The 16,843-nt window shown below is 37.5% G+C and overlaps 1 pseudogene; it reads left to right on the top strand.

The window, feature by feature from the left end:
* The first annotated feature begins 4,759 nt into the window (after positions 1–4,759).
* Positions 4,760–6,829, top strand: LOC110192131 (ribosome quality control complex subunit TCF25 pseudogene; annotated as a pseudogene).
* Positions 6,830–16,843: the final 10,014 nt, after the last annotated feature.

The following is a 16,843-nucleotide window of genomic DNA, read 5'->3' as shown; positions in this document are numbered from 1 at the left end:
CTATATCTCCTGCAGAATTTATCATTTTCCTGTTTTGTCCATGTTTTGTCATGATAGGTGTGATGTGGTACCTCAGAGTTATTTCAATTTGCATTTCTCTAATATTTAGAAATTTTCATTTTCATGTGACTGTAGATAGCTTTAATTTCTTAATCTGAAAACTGCCTGATCATGCACTTTAACCAATTATCAACTGGGGACTGATTGTATTCTCATAGATTTGACTCAGTTCTTTATATATTTTAGAAATGAGGCCTTTACCAGAGACACTGGCTATAAAAATTGTTTGGTTGCATTGGCCTTATTTGTGCAAAATCATTTTTAGGAGGATGGAGCCAAAATGGTGGAAGGTGGGAGGGGAGACAAGACAAGATGGCAGAGAAAAAGCAGTGACTTGCTTGAGCTCTCCCCAAAACCCCTCCAAATATTTGTAAAAATGGATCTAAACAAGTTCTGGAGCAGCAGAACCCACAAAAAGACAAAGTGAAACATATTTTCAGCACAAGGCAACCTGGATGTTTGATTGGAAAGGTCTGTTGCACCAGGATGGGAGAGAAGCACAATTCAGCATGGGTGCACAGGCAAACACCAGGCCTCAGTGACCCTGGAGCAGGCCTCAGGGGACTGAATCACAGACAGTTGTGGTGATTTCCAGACTTCTCAACCCAAAAGAGCCAAAGACAACTGAGAAGTTCAGTAGGAAAGGTTTGTGACCACTGTGAGAGAGAAGCTTGCTACTAGCTCTAGTCCACTCACAATCCCTAGGGGACAGTGGACAGCTGCTTCTGGAGCCATCAGGCCACAAGTGGAGAGGGAACTCAGTGGTTGATCAGAGGGTTATTACAGGAATCTCTTTGCTGGTACTGAGGCAGAAATCCCCTGCTTTGCCAGTGGTTGGATGTGAGTCACAGTTGGGTGGCAGTCCTGGGGCAAGGAGGAGTACTGGCATGGTGGAGCTTGTAGTGGCAGTGGAGTAGGAATCCTCCTCACAGTTCCAAGGTAGAAAAGAATGTTCACTCATAGACCAAGAACACAGGCCGGGAAAGCAGTAAACACCTCACTACTTATCATACCACGTTAGAAGAACTGAAAAATTACATGTCCCTAGAAGTATCTCTGAAAACATCTGCACAAAACTCCTGAAGCTTGGCACAGTACATTTTCCACACTGGAAGCTGAAAACTACCTTAACAAAGAGTTTAAAACTCAAGTAATGGGCTGGTATCATGAGCAAACTGTGCAAAAAAAAAAAAGTTAGACCTATACAATTTTTCATTGCTAAAACAGAAGATCAAAACATACAACAAGAAGAAGACAACAAAGTCAAAGCCTCTGCATCCGAAGCCTCCAAGAAAAATATGAGTTTGTCCCAGGCCATGTAAGAGCTCAGAAAAGGATTTTGAGAAGCAAGTAAGATAAGTAGAGGAAAAACTAGAAAGAGAAATGAGAGAGATGCAAGAAATCATGAAAAACTAGTCAACTGCTTCCTAAAACAGACCCCCAAAAAATACTGAAGAAAATAACACTTTAAAAAAATAGCCTAACGAAAAAGCCAATGAGGAGAAGAATGCCTTCAAAAGCAGAACTGACAAAATGGAAAAGGTAGTCCAAAAGCTTACTGAAACAAATACTTCCTTAAAAATTGGAATAGAGCAATTGAAAGATAGTGACTTATGAGAAATCAAGACTTTTAAAACAAAACCAAAAGAATGAAAAAAAATAGAAGAAAATGTGAAATATCTCATTGGAAAAACAACTGACCTGGAAAATAGATGCAGGAGAGAGAATTTAAAAATTATTGGACTATCTGAAAGCCATGATCAAAAAAAGAACCTCAACATCATCTTTCAAGAAATCATCAAGGAAAACTGCCCTAATATTCTAGAACCAGAGGGTAAAATAGAAATTGAAAGAATCCACTGATCACCTCCTGAAAGAGATCCCTAAAGGAAAATTCCTAGGAATATTGTAGCCAAATTCCAGAATTTTCAGGTCAGGGAGAAAATATTACAAGCAGCCAGAAAGAAACAACTCAAGAACTGTGGAAACACTATCAGGATAACACAAGATTTAGCAGCTTCTACATTAAGGGACTGGGACCTGGACTATAATATTCCAGAAGCCAGAAGAGATAGGATTTCAGTCAAGAACCACCTACCCAGCAAAACTGAGTATAATCCTTCAGGGGAAAAAATGGACATTCAGTGAAATGAAGACTTTGAAGCCTTCTTGATGAAAATAATAGAGGTGAATAGAAAATTTTACTTTTAAATACAAGACTCAAGAGAAATATGAAGAGGTAATCAGGAAAGAGAAGTCATAAGGGACTTACAAAGGTTGAACTGTTTATATTCCAGCATGGAAAGATGATATTTGTAATTCATGAGATCTTTGTCAGTATTAGGGCAGCTAGAGATAAAAATTATATTGATAGATAGATAGATAGATAGATAGATAGATAGATAGATAGATAGACAGATGGACAGAAAGATGGCACATTGTGAGTTGAAAATGAAGGGGTGATATATGGAAAATAAAATTAAGGGGTAAGAGAGGATTATACTTGGAGAAGGAGAAAGGGAGAGGAAGAATAGTGTTAATTATCTCACATAAAACAGGCAAGAAAGACTTTTACAGTCAAGGGATAGAGGGGGAAAGTGAGATGGAATGAGGGAATCTTATTTTCATTGAATCTGGCTTAAGGAGAGAATACCATGCACACTCAGTTGGGTATGGAAATCTATCTTAACCTACAGAAAATAGGGGGGAATGGGATAAGACAGTGGGGAAATGATTGAGGGGAGGGCAGTTTAGGGGAGTTTGTAATCAGAAGCAAACACTTTTGAGGGTGAAAGGGGAGAATAAAAAATGGGGGGCAGGACAGGATGAAGGGAAATATAGTTAGTTTTTCACAACATGACTACTGTGGAAGTGTTTTACATAACTATAGATGTATAATCTGTATTGAGTTTTTTGCCTTCTCAATGAGGGTGGGTTTGAGGGAGGAAGGGAGAAAATTTGGAACCCAAAGGTTTAAAAATGTGTTAAAATTATTTTCAAATGCAACTGGGAAATAAGATATGCAGGCAATGGGGTATAGAAATCTATCCTGACCTAGAGGAAAATAGAAGGGGAAGGGTATAACAGAAGGTGGATAGACAGAAGGAGGGAAGATTAGGAAAAGTGGCATACAGAAAAAGAAATCTTTATAATTTAATGTAATCAAAATTATCCATGTTGCATTTCATAATGTTCTCTATTTCTTATTTGATCATAAATTCTTCCATTCTCTATAAATCTGAGAGGTAAACTATTGCTTCCTCTCCTAATTTACTTACAGTCTCCCCCTTTATGTTTAAATCATGAACCCACTCTGACCTTATCTTGGTATACAGTGTAAGATGTTGGTCTATGCCTAGTTTGTGACATACTTTTTTCTAGTTTTCACAGCGGTTTTTGTCAAATAGTGAGTTCTTATCGCAGAAGCTGGAGCCTTTGGTTTCATGAAAAAGTAGATTCCTATAGCCATTGACTACTGTGTCTTGTGTACCTAATCCCATTGATCCATCACTCTCTTTCTTAGCCAATACACAGTGGTTTTGATGATTGCTGCTTTATAATAGAGTTTTATATTTGGTATAAAAGTTTTATTGTAAATAATTTTAATGGCTAAATGTTTTTGTTAACAATTACAACAATATTCTTTATATCTTGAACAGATTTTGTCACACAAAATACTTAGTTTCACGGTAGTAAGGAATGAACTATATTTCAAAATATAGAGAGCAGCCCAAGTGATCAGAATCATATGGGAACATGATGAAGTTGTACCAAGCATTTTTTTCGCCTTGCATGAAGAGATGATGAATTTATGTCTTAATACTTTTATACAACTTTTTTCTAAAAAGTTGTTTTTTTTTCTAGGTATGTAATAATCCATAGATTGTGTTTATAGATTATGGGGTATATATATATATATATATATATATATATGTATACACACACATACACACACAAACACATATATGTGTGTATACATACTTCTATCCACATACATACACATGCCCACATATATATACGTATACAATACACATATATGCATACATTCATGTATATGTGTGTATATGCATATGGGTATTTAGGTGTATCTATGTATGTGTGTATGTGTGTATTTATGTATGTATGGATGGATGAATGGATGGATTGATGGATGGATGTTTGTATGTATGTATACCTAGCTTCCATATTTCTAGGAAGCTTCAGTCCCATATAACCAAGTGATTGATGAACCACTTTACTTGAATATCCCATAGTAATGTCAAACTCAAATGGCAAAACAAAACTTATTATCTTTCCCCAGAACATGTCCTTCCTTTTAATTTCCTTCTGTTTGCTATAAATATGACTATCTTTACAGTTAATCTAATTTGTGACCCTGAAGGTTTTTTTTCAAGTTTTCATTCAACCTTACTTCTTATAACCAACTAACTGCCAAAACTTTTCAATTCTTCTTAAGAGAAGTTCCTCATGTTAATTCTCTCAGTTAATATGGGCCCTATTATAAGTTAAGTCCTGATCTTTCCCTTGAGCTAGCTCAATAGTTTTCTAAGTGGTCTCCCTGCCAGATTTCTCTCTTCTTAATGATATCTTCCATAAAATTACCAAATGATTCTTAAAACCCAAGTTCATTTTGTCATCCCGCTGCTCAAAAAGTTTTAGATATTCATTTTTGTATGTTAGGTAAAATAGAATCTTCTGAATGTCTCACAGGGCCCTCCTGAGGCTGCAGGGAGAGCAGCCTGGCCTGGAGTTCCTAGAACCCAGGGCCCTGCCCCTAGGCCTCGAGGATCATGATGAGGGAAGTGAGGAGAACTACATGGGGCAGTTGCAGAGTGACCTCTGGAGGAGGGGGAGGAGGGAGCACAGTGCCATCAGCAACTTGTATGAGCTGATAACCAGTGAAGAACCTGAGGATGAACTTTTATCCAAAGCAAGGGCAGAAGATTACAGACTGATGGTACAAGAGGGCACAGAGAATAATGATGACAATAAAAATGGAGAACTAGAGGTCAACCAAGAAAGAGATGGAGAAGGTCTTTCGCATAAAAACCAGGCAACAACTAATTCACAGCCTAATCTGAACAATAAGCCATGGAAGAAAAAGAATAAGAAGAAAAAATAAGAAAAGCACAATAAGAGAAACTCCAGAAGATGATGGTCTAGGGGATATTGACAACATTTTAAAGAAAATTGCAGTTTCCAATGGTCTCTCAAATCAGACTTATGGCAGTATCATCCATGGAAAGTTGGCCTCTTCTCTATGTCGAACACAGATATTTGAATCCAGAGACAGAGTTGAAAAGATATTTTGGAGCTTGAGCTGTCCTTGGAGATCAGAGACCTCCGAAGAGACCGAAGCACATGTATGACCCCTCCAAAGAGCACCTTGCCCTGCTATAGCAAAACAGGTATTACAATGAGAATGTTGGAATCAAAAAGGGGAGTTCACTCCTCCACATTTGAACATTACCGAAAGTACCAGCAGGTGCAGTTGTAGTTACTAAATACAGTGGAGTCCATGGACCCAAATAATATCATGTTTCTGCTCCAGGGAAATCCTTATCACATAGACTGACTGCTCCAGTTCAATGATGTATGTCGACTCCAAGAGGATCAAGAGATGGCTTGTAATCTTATAGAGAGAGCTTTGTACAGTTTGGAATGTGCATTTTACCCTTTGTTTAGTCTTACTAGTGGAAACTGCAGACTAGATTATCAAAGAACTGAAAACAGAGCTTTCTACTTGGTTCTCTTCAAGCACATGAAGTTCCTAGAGAGGAGAGGCTCTCCCCAAACAGCCCTGGAATTCTGCAAACTTATCTTAAGATTCGATCCCTACAATGACCCCCCTCTGCTTGTCACTGATTACTGATTTGTTGGCATTACGAGACAGGCATTATGCATTCCTAATACGTATGTTCCAGGAATAGGAGAGTTATCAAAACTTTTCCCAGATCCCAAATTTTGCTTTCTCTGTTCCACTGGTGTATTTTCTTCCCAGTCAACAAGAAGATCTCCCAGAGGGTGAATTGAGTTCTTCAAGGGAAAATGCATCTCACATAATCCAGCAGGCACTCATCCTGTTCCCTGGCATTCTCATGCCTCTGCTGGATCACTGCAGTGTGAGCCCAAATGCCTCTGTTTTAGCTTACCCTTCCTTTAGACTCAGTACTCAGATAAGCCAACCTCCAGCCTTGACCCAGCTGGCTACCCTATACATTGGGAAAACATACTTTCTCTGGAAGGATTTTACCATCATGGCTTGGCTAGAAACAAAAGTCAGAGAAGGGCTGCAGACAGTAGATGCTGGTGAACCCATAGTGGAGGAATCTGAAGGAAGGCAGAAGTTCCAGTACCAGAGTGCAACCAGAAATGTCTATTTCCAGGTGGTCCTTTCTGAGATGAAGGAGGGCACAGCAGCCCTGCCTTTAGAAGTGACATCCCAGAGTGTGATGGGGTTTGGCCCTCTGCCACCCCTAGATTGCATCGCTTCCTACACCAGACTTCAAAAGGCAAATCATTACTCCAATGAAAGCAATAATCTCTCTTCTTTCAATCATTGCTGCCAAATTTAACCTTTCAGGGAGAAGATACGCAGAATGAAATAGACTTGGTTGGTGCAGAAGAAGACTTCGACAAGGGCTTGAACAGGCCAATGGCAGCTAAGCCAGACCTACTAGCCAACATCCAGTTCCAGGACCCTCTGACAGAAGATAACCCTGTTAGGAATGGAGACAAGGATGAAGATGAGGATGAAGACTGTGACTAAAACTAGAACATCCAGAATCCCAGTGATATGCTGTATAATTATGTTCATGATTTTTTTCTTGGTTGAAATTTAATAGTTCCCTAAAGTAAAAAAAAATAATAATAATAAGTGCTTAATTAAAAAAAATTAAAACAAATAATCTGTTGTTTCAAACTAAACTCTGAAGAATGTGGACCCAATCTGTCTTTCCAAAAATTGTGTTGGCATTATCTTTACACCATGTTCCAGCCAAATGGCCAATTTGCTCTTCCTCCTGGACAGCATTTCATTTCCAAATCTTTGCTATTGAATAAAGCTGGAACACTCCCCTTTATCAACTCTCCCTCTTAGAATCCTTAGCTTTCATCAAGACTAAGACAGTGTCACCTCTTTTAATAGAATTTTCCAATTGTTAGTCTTCTCCCAAATTATTTCATATTTACTTATATACTTATTTTATTAACTTATTGTATTATTTTCCCAAAGGAAATGAAGACAATGACTTTTGTCTTTTGCCCTTGTATATCATACATAGACTACCAAGGTATTAGTTGTTTCTTAATAAATACTCATCAAATTAACTTCATTGATAAGGTAGTGAAGAGTCATGTTTTGTTCTAATGGAATAAACATAAAAAGAAATCTCATAATTTGAAGTTGTGCACATAATCATAGCCATAACCATGCATAACCACGTACATATCATAATCAGTGTTGTGTACAATAAGAATGTATATGTGGACTAGCATCTACACCATTGATTAACATACCCACATGGATGAAATAAAAAAAATCCATATAAGTAAGATTATAAAAATACATTTATCCTTGCTATTGAACTGTCTCTAGAAGAAGAGGTTAGATTAAAGTTTCTGATGATTTAAGTTGCTTTTGAGATGTTTTATCCTAAGAATAGTAATTATTGTCATAAATTATTAGACTCTTAGAGCTGAAAAAAACATTAGAGTTCATATAGCATAACCTATACCTCTCAGTGCAGGAATCCCCTGTAAGCTTGGTAAGAATCTACAAGCATTGTTTACTATTTCTAGTGGCAAATATGTTTAATCATATCTATTTTAATTCTGTAAGTGAAGCTTGTGGTAATAAAAGAGAAATATCTTCACTAATATTGAATAAATGATGTCATGACCTTGACCTTCTATGCTCTTTTAATCTCCTTCCAAAAAAAATAATTACTAAGGTAAGAAAAACAACATGAAACACAAATCAAAATATGAAGCCAATGACAAAATGTATAATCCTTTCCTCAGGTAGCTGTGACCATAGAATAAATATGTTCAATTATTAGGGAAATCGGTAGTGACAATTTTATTATGTATGTTCTAATTTTCTTTTATATTGTCTGTGTAGAAAGACAATTTAATGAATCCATTCATAAATTTATTCAATTGATATTAGTTTGCACAAACCACGATTCATCTGAGCTTCTCAGTTTATTTCCTTGTAAAATTTTGAACTTTGTGTAGTTGATTTATAATGTCTTCTCTAGCACTAACTTTCCAAGTTTCTTTTTAGATCTAATAATCTTTATTCTTGTCATTTCAAAATTTTATATACTATATTCTCATAGTCTATGTTCTAAAGTGTCTGTTTGCCTATTGACTTCATTCTACCTTTCTATATTCTCATCTCTTAACCCAAATCTTCTATGAATATATCAATATGATGATTACATAAACACTTAATAAGTTCTTATTTGAAAATAAAAATAGGAAACCTGTTAGGCTCATAGATGGGAAGACTTGTATGGATTTCTGCTGAGTGAAGTGAGCAGAACCAAAACCAAAGCTGTGTGACCCTGGTAAGTCACAATACCTATTTCCTCACACATACACACACACACACACCACACACACACACACACACACAAAACACTCATTCCTTCTCACCTCCTGTCTCTTCTCCTCCACTGTAAAAGCCTTTTCTTGCCTCTTTTATGTCAGATAATTTACAGCATTCTACCTCTCCCTCTCTCTTTCTCACAGTACAATCCTCTCTCACCCCTTAAAGAGTTGCAAATATCATCATTCCATTTAGGAATATAAACAGTTCAACTGTAATAAGTCCCTGATAATTTTGCTTTCTTGTTTACCTTTTCATGCTTCTCTTAATTCTCATATTTGGAAGTCAAATTTCTATTCAGCTCTGGTCTTTTCATCAAGAATGCTTGAAAGTCCTCTATTTCATTGGAAACCCATTTCCCCCCTTGACAGATCATACCCTGTTTTAACACATAGGTGATTCTTGGTTTTAATCCTAGCTCCTTTGACATCTGTAATATCATATTCCAAGCCTTTGATCCCTTAATGTAGAAGCTGGTAAATGTTATGCAATACTGATTATGTTTCCACAATATTTGAATTATTTCTTTCCAGCTGCTTGCAATAGTTTCTCCTTGACCTCTCTGGAACTCTGGAATTTGGCTATAATATTCCTGGGAGTGTTCCTTTTGGGATCTCTTTCAGGAGATGATCAGTGGATTCTTTCAATTTCTATTTTACCCTCTGATTCTAGAATATCAGGACAGTTTTCCTTGATAATTTCTTGAAAGATGATGTCTGAGCTCTCTCTGTCTCTCTTTTTTTGTTAATCAGGGCTTTCAGGTAGTCTAATCATTTTTTAAAATTATCTCTCCTGAATCTACTTTCCAGGTCAGTTGTTTTTCCAAGGAGATATTTCACATTGTCTTCTATTTTTTTTTCATTCTTTTGTTTTTGTTATATAATTTCTTGATTTCTTATAGAGTCATTAGCTTCTATTTGCTCCATTCTAATTTTTAAGGGATTATTTTCTCCAATGAACTTCTGGATCTCCTTTTCCATTTAGCCAATTCTGCTTTTTTAAGGCATTCTCCTCCTCATTGGCTTTTTAGACCTCTTTTGCCATATGAGTTAGTCTATTTTTAAGGTGTTACTTTATTTTATTTTGTTTTGGCATGGCAATTATGGTTAAGTGATTTGCCGAGGGTCACACAGTTGGTAAGTATCAAGTGCCTGGTTTGAGGCTGGATTTGAACTCAGGTCCTCCTGACTCCAGGCCTGGTGCTCTATTGACTGTACCACCTAGCTATCCCAAGGTGTTATTTTCTTCAATTTTAGGGAGGCCTCCTTTAGCAAGCTGTTGACTCATTTTTCATGATTTTCTTGCATCACTGTCATTTCTCTTTCCAATTTTTCCTGTACTTCTCTTACTTGCTTTTTGAAATCCTTTTTATGCTCTACCATGGTCTGAAACCAATTCATATTTTCTCTAGAAGCTTTGGATGTAGGAGCTTTGACTTTATTTTCTTCTTCTGGTTATATTTCATTGAATACCCATCTCCTCCCTTGAAAAATCATGCTCATTTTTGCAGGGTAGTTGATCCTTGGCTGCAATCCAAGCTCCTTTGCCTTTCGGAATATCATGTTCCACACCCTACAGTCTTTTAATGTAGAAGCTGCAAGGTCCTGTGTAATCCTGACTGTAGTTCCATGACATTTAAATTGTTCGTTTCTGGCTGCTTGCAGCACATTCTCTTTCACCTGGTAAGGATCTCTTTCAGGTGGTGAGCTGTGTATTCTTTCTATAGTTATTTTACCTGCTGGTTCTAGGACTTCCAGGCAGCTTTTCTTTATGATTTCCTGAAAGATACTATCCAGGCTCTTTTTTCTATCATGATTTTCAGGTAGTCCAATGATTTTTGAATTAGATCTCCTGGATCTATTTTCCAGGTTCATTGTTTTACCAATGAGGTATTTTATGTTTTCATCTATGTTTTTCATTTTTTTGTTTCTGGTTGACTGATTCTTGCTCTCTCATAGAGTCATTAGTTTCCATTTGTCCAATTTTGTTTTTTTAACAGATTGTTTTCTTCTGTTAGTTTTTACTTTCTTCTTCAATTGGCCAATTGCATTTTTAAGGGATTTGTTTTCTTCAGTGTAATTTTTTTCCAGTTTGCCAATTGTGCTTTTAGGGACTTGTTTTCTTCAGTGTACTTTTTTTCCAACTGGCCAATTGTATTTTTTAAGGAATCTTCTACCTCTCTCATTAGACTTTTAAAATCCTTCTTGAGCTCTTCTAAGGAGGCTTTTTGAGCTTCAGACCAGTTCGTATTCCCTTTTGATGTTGCAGATGTGGGTTTGTTGACAATGTTGTCCTCTTCAGAATTTCTGTCTTCAACTTCACTCTTCTCATAATGTGAATCTATGGTACATTTCCTTTTACTCATGGTTTCTTTATTCCCTGACCTTTAAAGAGATTGAGGTCTTCTGCTGAGGAACAGAGGGCACTGACCCAAACTTCTTGTGTTGGGAACCTATGTTTTAGTCACTGGCTTTTTGTGCCCCTTATGTTGGCAATTGGAGGCTGTATGGTTTTGGCAGCTTGCCTCATGTTGGGCTAGAATCAGCAAGGCTGGAACTTTCAGAAAATTCTAGGTTGCTTGCTCTTCCTTTCCTTTAGCTTTCTTCAGCTGCTTTTAGATGGGTGATGCAGGGTGTTTATCTGCCTGGGGCCCATTGCAATGCTGCCTCCCTTGTTTCTGCTAATGCACTGGGAGATTCATTTGAAGTATAGTGCTGAAGCACCTGGTAGTTTTCTGAGATGGTTTCCACCAATTTCCCCACCCTCACTGAGGCACTGGAAGGTGCAGGTGTTGGTGTTTGCCTGTTCTACCACCTGGGCTTCAGGATCTTCTCCTGGTTGGCAGTTGGAGGCTGTAGTGTTCTGACAGATTACCTGGTGTTGGGTTGGAATCAGCAAGGCTGGGACTTTAGGAAGACTCTAGATTGCTTTCTTCTGCTCCTTTCAGATGAATGCTACTGGGTGCTTGTCTGCCTGGGGTCCTTTGTAGTGCTGCTTGCCTCATTTTTGCTGAGGCACTGGGAGACCCATTTGCTGGGCTGCTGTACTGCTGTTCCCTGTCTTTCTTCTACTTCAGCTGTTTCAGGGTTGTTTTTTTTTCTTTTTTCTGGGGTGATATTTTCTGGGTGTTCAGAGGTTGATAGAGGAGAGTAAGAGAGACTACCTTTTTACTCCATCATCTTGGCTCCTGGAAGTGGAACTTCAAATTTTCAGTTCTTTCAATATGGTATGATCCAAGGATAGGTGTTTACTTCTTTCCTGTCTCAGATCTGGGAGTGACCATGAGCATGCTTTTCTGCTTTGGAACTGAGGATTCCCTCTCCATTGCTACCACAAGCTCCACCATGCCAGCTCTCCTCCTCACCCTAGGACAACTGCCTAGGACTGCAGCCGAGATCCAAGCACAAAAAAAGGAAGAGAATCCTGCCTCAACTTCAACAAAAAGATCCCAACAATTCCCCTCCAATCAGCCACATAATCCCACACCCTCTGGACTGAGAGATCCAGAAGCAGCTGACCTCTGCCATCACCTTGGGGCTACACAAGGGCTGGTCCTGAACAGGGTTCCTCTCTCACCCATGTCAAATACATCTTTCCTACTGACCATCTAAGTTGGCTTTGGTATTTGTGGGTTGAGAAGTCTGGAAACCATCACAGCTGCCAGTCATTCAGTCCATTTAGCTCCTCCAGGCTATATGAGGCCCTCTCTGTGCCAGTGCAGCCTTCACTAGATGGTGCTTCTCTCCCAGCCCAGTGTAATAGACCTTTCCCCTCAACCATTCAGGCTGTCCTGGTCTGGAATTTTTTTCATTCTGTCTTTTTGTGGGTTCTGCTGCCTATAATTTGTTTAGAGTCATTTTTACAGGTATTTGGAGGGGTTTGTGGGAGAGCTTGGGAAAGTCATTGCTTTTACTTTTGGCTCTGCCACTCCCCCAAATTCACTTCTATAAGATTTTAAGTTCCAAATTTCCTCCCCCTCCTTCCACTCTCCCTTCCCTGAGATGGCATGCAATCTGAAATAGGCTATGCATGTTCAATCATATGAAACATAGTGACACATTAGTCCATGTTGTAAAGAAGAATTATAACCAAAGGGAAAAAAAAACACAAGAAAGAAGAAACAAAAATAGAGAGAGAAAGAGGTAGAGGGAGAGAGAGAGAGAGAGAGAGAGAGAGAGAGAGAGAGAGAGACAGAGAGAGAGACAGAGAGAGAGAGAGAGAGAGAGAGAGAGAGAGAGAGAGAGAGAGAGAGAGAGAGAGAGAGAGAGAGAAAATAGTATTCTTTGATCTTCAGTCAAACTCCATAGTTCTTTCTGTGGATGTGGAGAGCATTTTCAATCAAGAGTCTTCTAAAATTGTCTTATATCCTTGCATTGTTGAGAAGAGCCAATTTTATCAAAATTGGTAAGTTCACAATGTTTTTACTGTGTATAACATTCTGGTTCTGCTCACTTCACTCAGCATCAATCCGTATACATCTTCCCAGGTTTTTTTCTGAAGTCTTCCTGCTCATATTTCTTAGGGAACAATAGTATTCCATCACATTCATATATGTTCATACTTGTTCAACCATTCCCAAATTGATGGGTATCCTCACAATTTCCAATTCTTGGCCACAGCAAGAAGATATTCCACAAATATTTTTGTACATGTAGGTCCTTTTCCCATTTTTATGATCTCTTTGGGATACTAATCTAGCAGTTGTATTGCTGGGTCAAAGGATATGTAGTTTTATAGCACTTTGAGCACAGTTCCAAATTGTTCTCCATAATGGTTGGATTGGTTCACAACTCCACCAACAATTTGTTAGTGTTTCAATTTCCCACATCATTTCCAACATTTTTCATTTTCTATTGTATCATGTTAGCCAATCTAATAGGTGTGATGTGATACTTCAGAGTTGTTTTGATTTGCATTTCTCTAATCAATAGTGATCAAGAGCATTTTTTTCATATGGCTATAGATACCTTTAATTTCCTCATCTGAAAACTTCCTGTACATATCCTTTCACCCTTTATAAATAGTGGAATGACTTGCATTCCTGTAAATTTCACTCAGTTCTCTAAATATTTTAGAAGTGAGGTGTTTATTAAATATACTGTCTGTACAAACTGTTTTCCAGTTTTCTGCTTCCCTTCTAATCTTGGTTTCATTGACTTTTTGGCACAAAAATTTTTCAATTTAATGTAATCAAAATTGTCCATTTTGCATGTCATAATGTTCTCCACCTCTTGTCTGGTTTTAAATTGTTCCCTTCTCCATAAATCTAACATTTAAACTGTTCCTTGCTCCCCAAATTTGGTTATAGTATCACCCTTTATGTCTAAATCATGTACCTATCTTGACCTTATCTTGACATACATTATAGGATGTTTCTCTATGCCTAGTTTTTGCCACACTATTTTCTAGTTTTCTCAAGTTTGTGTTAAATGATGAGTTCTTATCCAAGAAGCTCTCATATTCCAGCTGTTTTTCTGAGATGGGGCTTGCCGTTGGCATGCTAGAACACCTCCTATCCTGGACTGTATTCTCATTTTTACCTGAGTCAAATTTTTTTTTTTCTTGGCAGTCTTTCAAGTTTATCAGGCTACAAGACTGCCTCTCCCTGTCTTTCTGCTGTCTCTGCTGTCCCGGGATTTTTCCTGGGGTGCTATTTTTTTTTTTGTTTGCTTGTTTTTTGGAGGTCAGTAAGTGAGAAGGATAGTTATTTACTGCTTACTCTGCTATCTTGGCTCCTGGAAGTGGCTCTATGGCACCTTTTAGCAAGATGTAGTTTCCTTCCTTATCTCTTTTAATTAGATCTATTTTTCTTTTGCTTTGCCCAAGATCAGGATTGATACTTCTTATGTTTTTGACTTTGTTTTATTTTGTTTTTCTTTAGCTGAAACATAATATGTTCTGCTCCAGATTTTTGCCTTTGCTCTATGTGTATCTCTGTGCTTCAAATGTTTTTTTTTTTTCTTGTAAATAACATATTGTAGTATTACGATTTTTAATTCACTCTGTTATCTGCTAGTGTTCTAAGGGAGAGTTCATCCCATTCACATTTACATTTAAGATTGAAAACTGTATTTCCCTCCATCTTATTTCTCCCTGTGCTTATATTTTTCTCTCTCCTTTCACCCTGTCCCTCCTCACCAGTGTTTTGCTTCTGAACTCCACCTCCCTTAATGTTCCCTCCCTTCTATGAGCCCCTACTTTACTTTCCCCTTGACCATTCTAATTTTGCCCTCCTTTCTATCATTCCACCTTTAACTTTTATTTCCCTTTTCCCCTCTTTCTTTCATATAGGGTAAGATATATATTCTGTATCCAACTGAGTTTGTATTTTTCCCTCTATAAGCCAAACCTGATGAGAGTAAGGTTCAAACCATGCTCACCCACTCTCTTCTTTCCCTTAACTGTAATATGTCTTTAGTACCTCTTCATATAACATAATTTACCTTCTTCTGCCTCCCCCTTTCCTCTTCTCCGAGCACAATTATTTTTTCACCCCTTCACATATTTTTATATAATCACATCAACGTCAGCTTATACCCATACCCTCTGTATATGTATAATCCTAACTGCTCTAACAGAGATGAAATTATCAGGGCTACAAATATCATCTTCCAAAGTAGTGATGTAAACAGTTTAATACTATTGAATAACACCTTTTACTCTTTCCTCTTTACAAATTTATGCTTCTTTTCAGTCTTGTATTTGAAGATCAAATTTTATGTTCAGCATCAGGAATATTTGAAAGTCCTCTTTTTCATTGAATGTTCACCTTTCCTTTGAAAGATAATGCTCAATTATGCTAGGTGGTTGATCTTTGGGTATAATCTAAGCTCCTTTACCTTCTATAATAATACATTCTAAGCTATCTCATCCTTTAATGTAGCAGCTGCTAAGTCCTGTGTAATCCTGACTGTGGCTCCTTGATATTTATATTGTTGTTTTCTGGTTGCTTGCAGTATTTTCTTGGTGAGCTGACAATTTTGCAATTAATCTAAATATTCCTTGAAGTTTTCCTTTTGGTATCTCTTTCAGGAAGTGATCAGTGGATTATTTCAATGAGTATTTTATGCTTTACTAATACCAAAGATCATTTTAACCTATCTTGCCCTCTAAGACATCAGGGCAGTTTTCCTTGATAATTTTTTTGAAATATGCTTGTTTGGATCATGGCCTTTAGGTTGTCCAATAATTCTTATATTATCTCTCCAGGATCTTTTTTTCCAGCCCAATTCTATTTCCAATGAGGTGTTTTACACTTTCTCCTTTTTTCATTCTTTTGATTTTTTTTGACTGATTCGTGATATACCATAGTTTCATTAGGCAAGCAACTCGATATAGGTTATACATGTGTAATCATGGAAAACACTTCCATAGTAGTCATGTTGTGGGAAACTAACTATATTTCCCTTCATCTTATCCTGCCCTCCATTTAGTCTATTTTCTCTTTTGAACCTGTCCCTCCTCATAAGTTTTTGCTTCTGATTACTCCCTCCCCCAATCTGCCCTCACGTCTATTATCCCCCCAAGTCTCTTATCTCATTCCCCTCTACTTTCCTATAGAGTGAGATAGATTTCCATACCCAATTGTTTATGGTATTCCCTCCTTAAGCCAAATTTGATGTGAATAAGATTCACTCATTTCCTCTCACCTTCCCACACTTGTCCTCTACTGTAAAAGCCTTTTCTTGTCTGTTTTATGTGAGATAATTTACCCCATTCTAGCTCTCCTTTTCTCCTTCTACCAATATAATCATTTCTCACTCCTTAATTTTATTCTCTAGATATCACTCCTCATTTCCAACTCACCCCATGTCCTCCATCCATCTATCCATCCATCCATCTATCTATCCACATTTTTTTTTCCTCTAACTACTCTAATACTGACAAAGGTCTTATGAGCTACAAATATCATCTTTCCATACAGAAATATAAACAGTTCAATCTTAATAAGTCCCTTATCATTTCTTTTTCCTGTTTACCTCTGCATGTTTCTTTTGATTGTTGTATTTAAAAGTCAAATTTTCTATTCAGCTCTGGACTTTTCATCAAAATACTTGAAAGTCCTCTATTTCACTGAATGTCTATTTGTTTCCCCTGAATGATTCTGCTCAGTTTTACTGGGTAGGTGATTCTTGGCTGAATTCCTATCTCTTTTGACCTCTGGAATAT

This window comes from Phascolarctos cinereus, unplaced genomic scaffold (genome assembly GCF_003287225.1).
Source record: "Phascolarctos cinereus isolate Bilbo 61053 unplaced genomic scaffold, phaCin_HiC Scaffold_2;HRSCAF=192, whole genome shotgun sequence".
NCBI classification, from domain to species: domain Eukaryota; kingdom Metazoa; phylum Chordata; class Mammalia; order Diprotodontia; family Phascolarctidae; genus Phascolarctos; species Phascolarctos cinereus.
The sequence above is the reverse complement of the archived record's forward strand: the minus strand, read 5'-3'. Positions and strand labels throughout refer to the sequence as shown.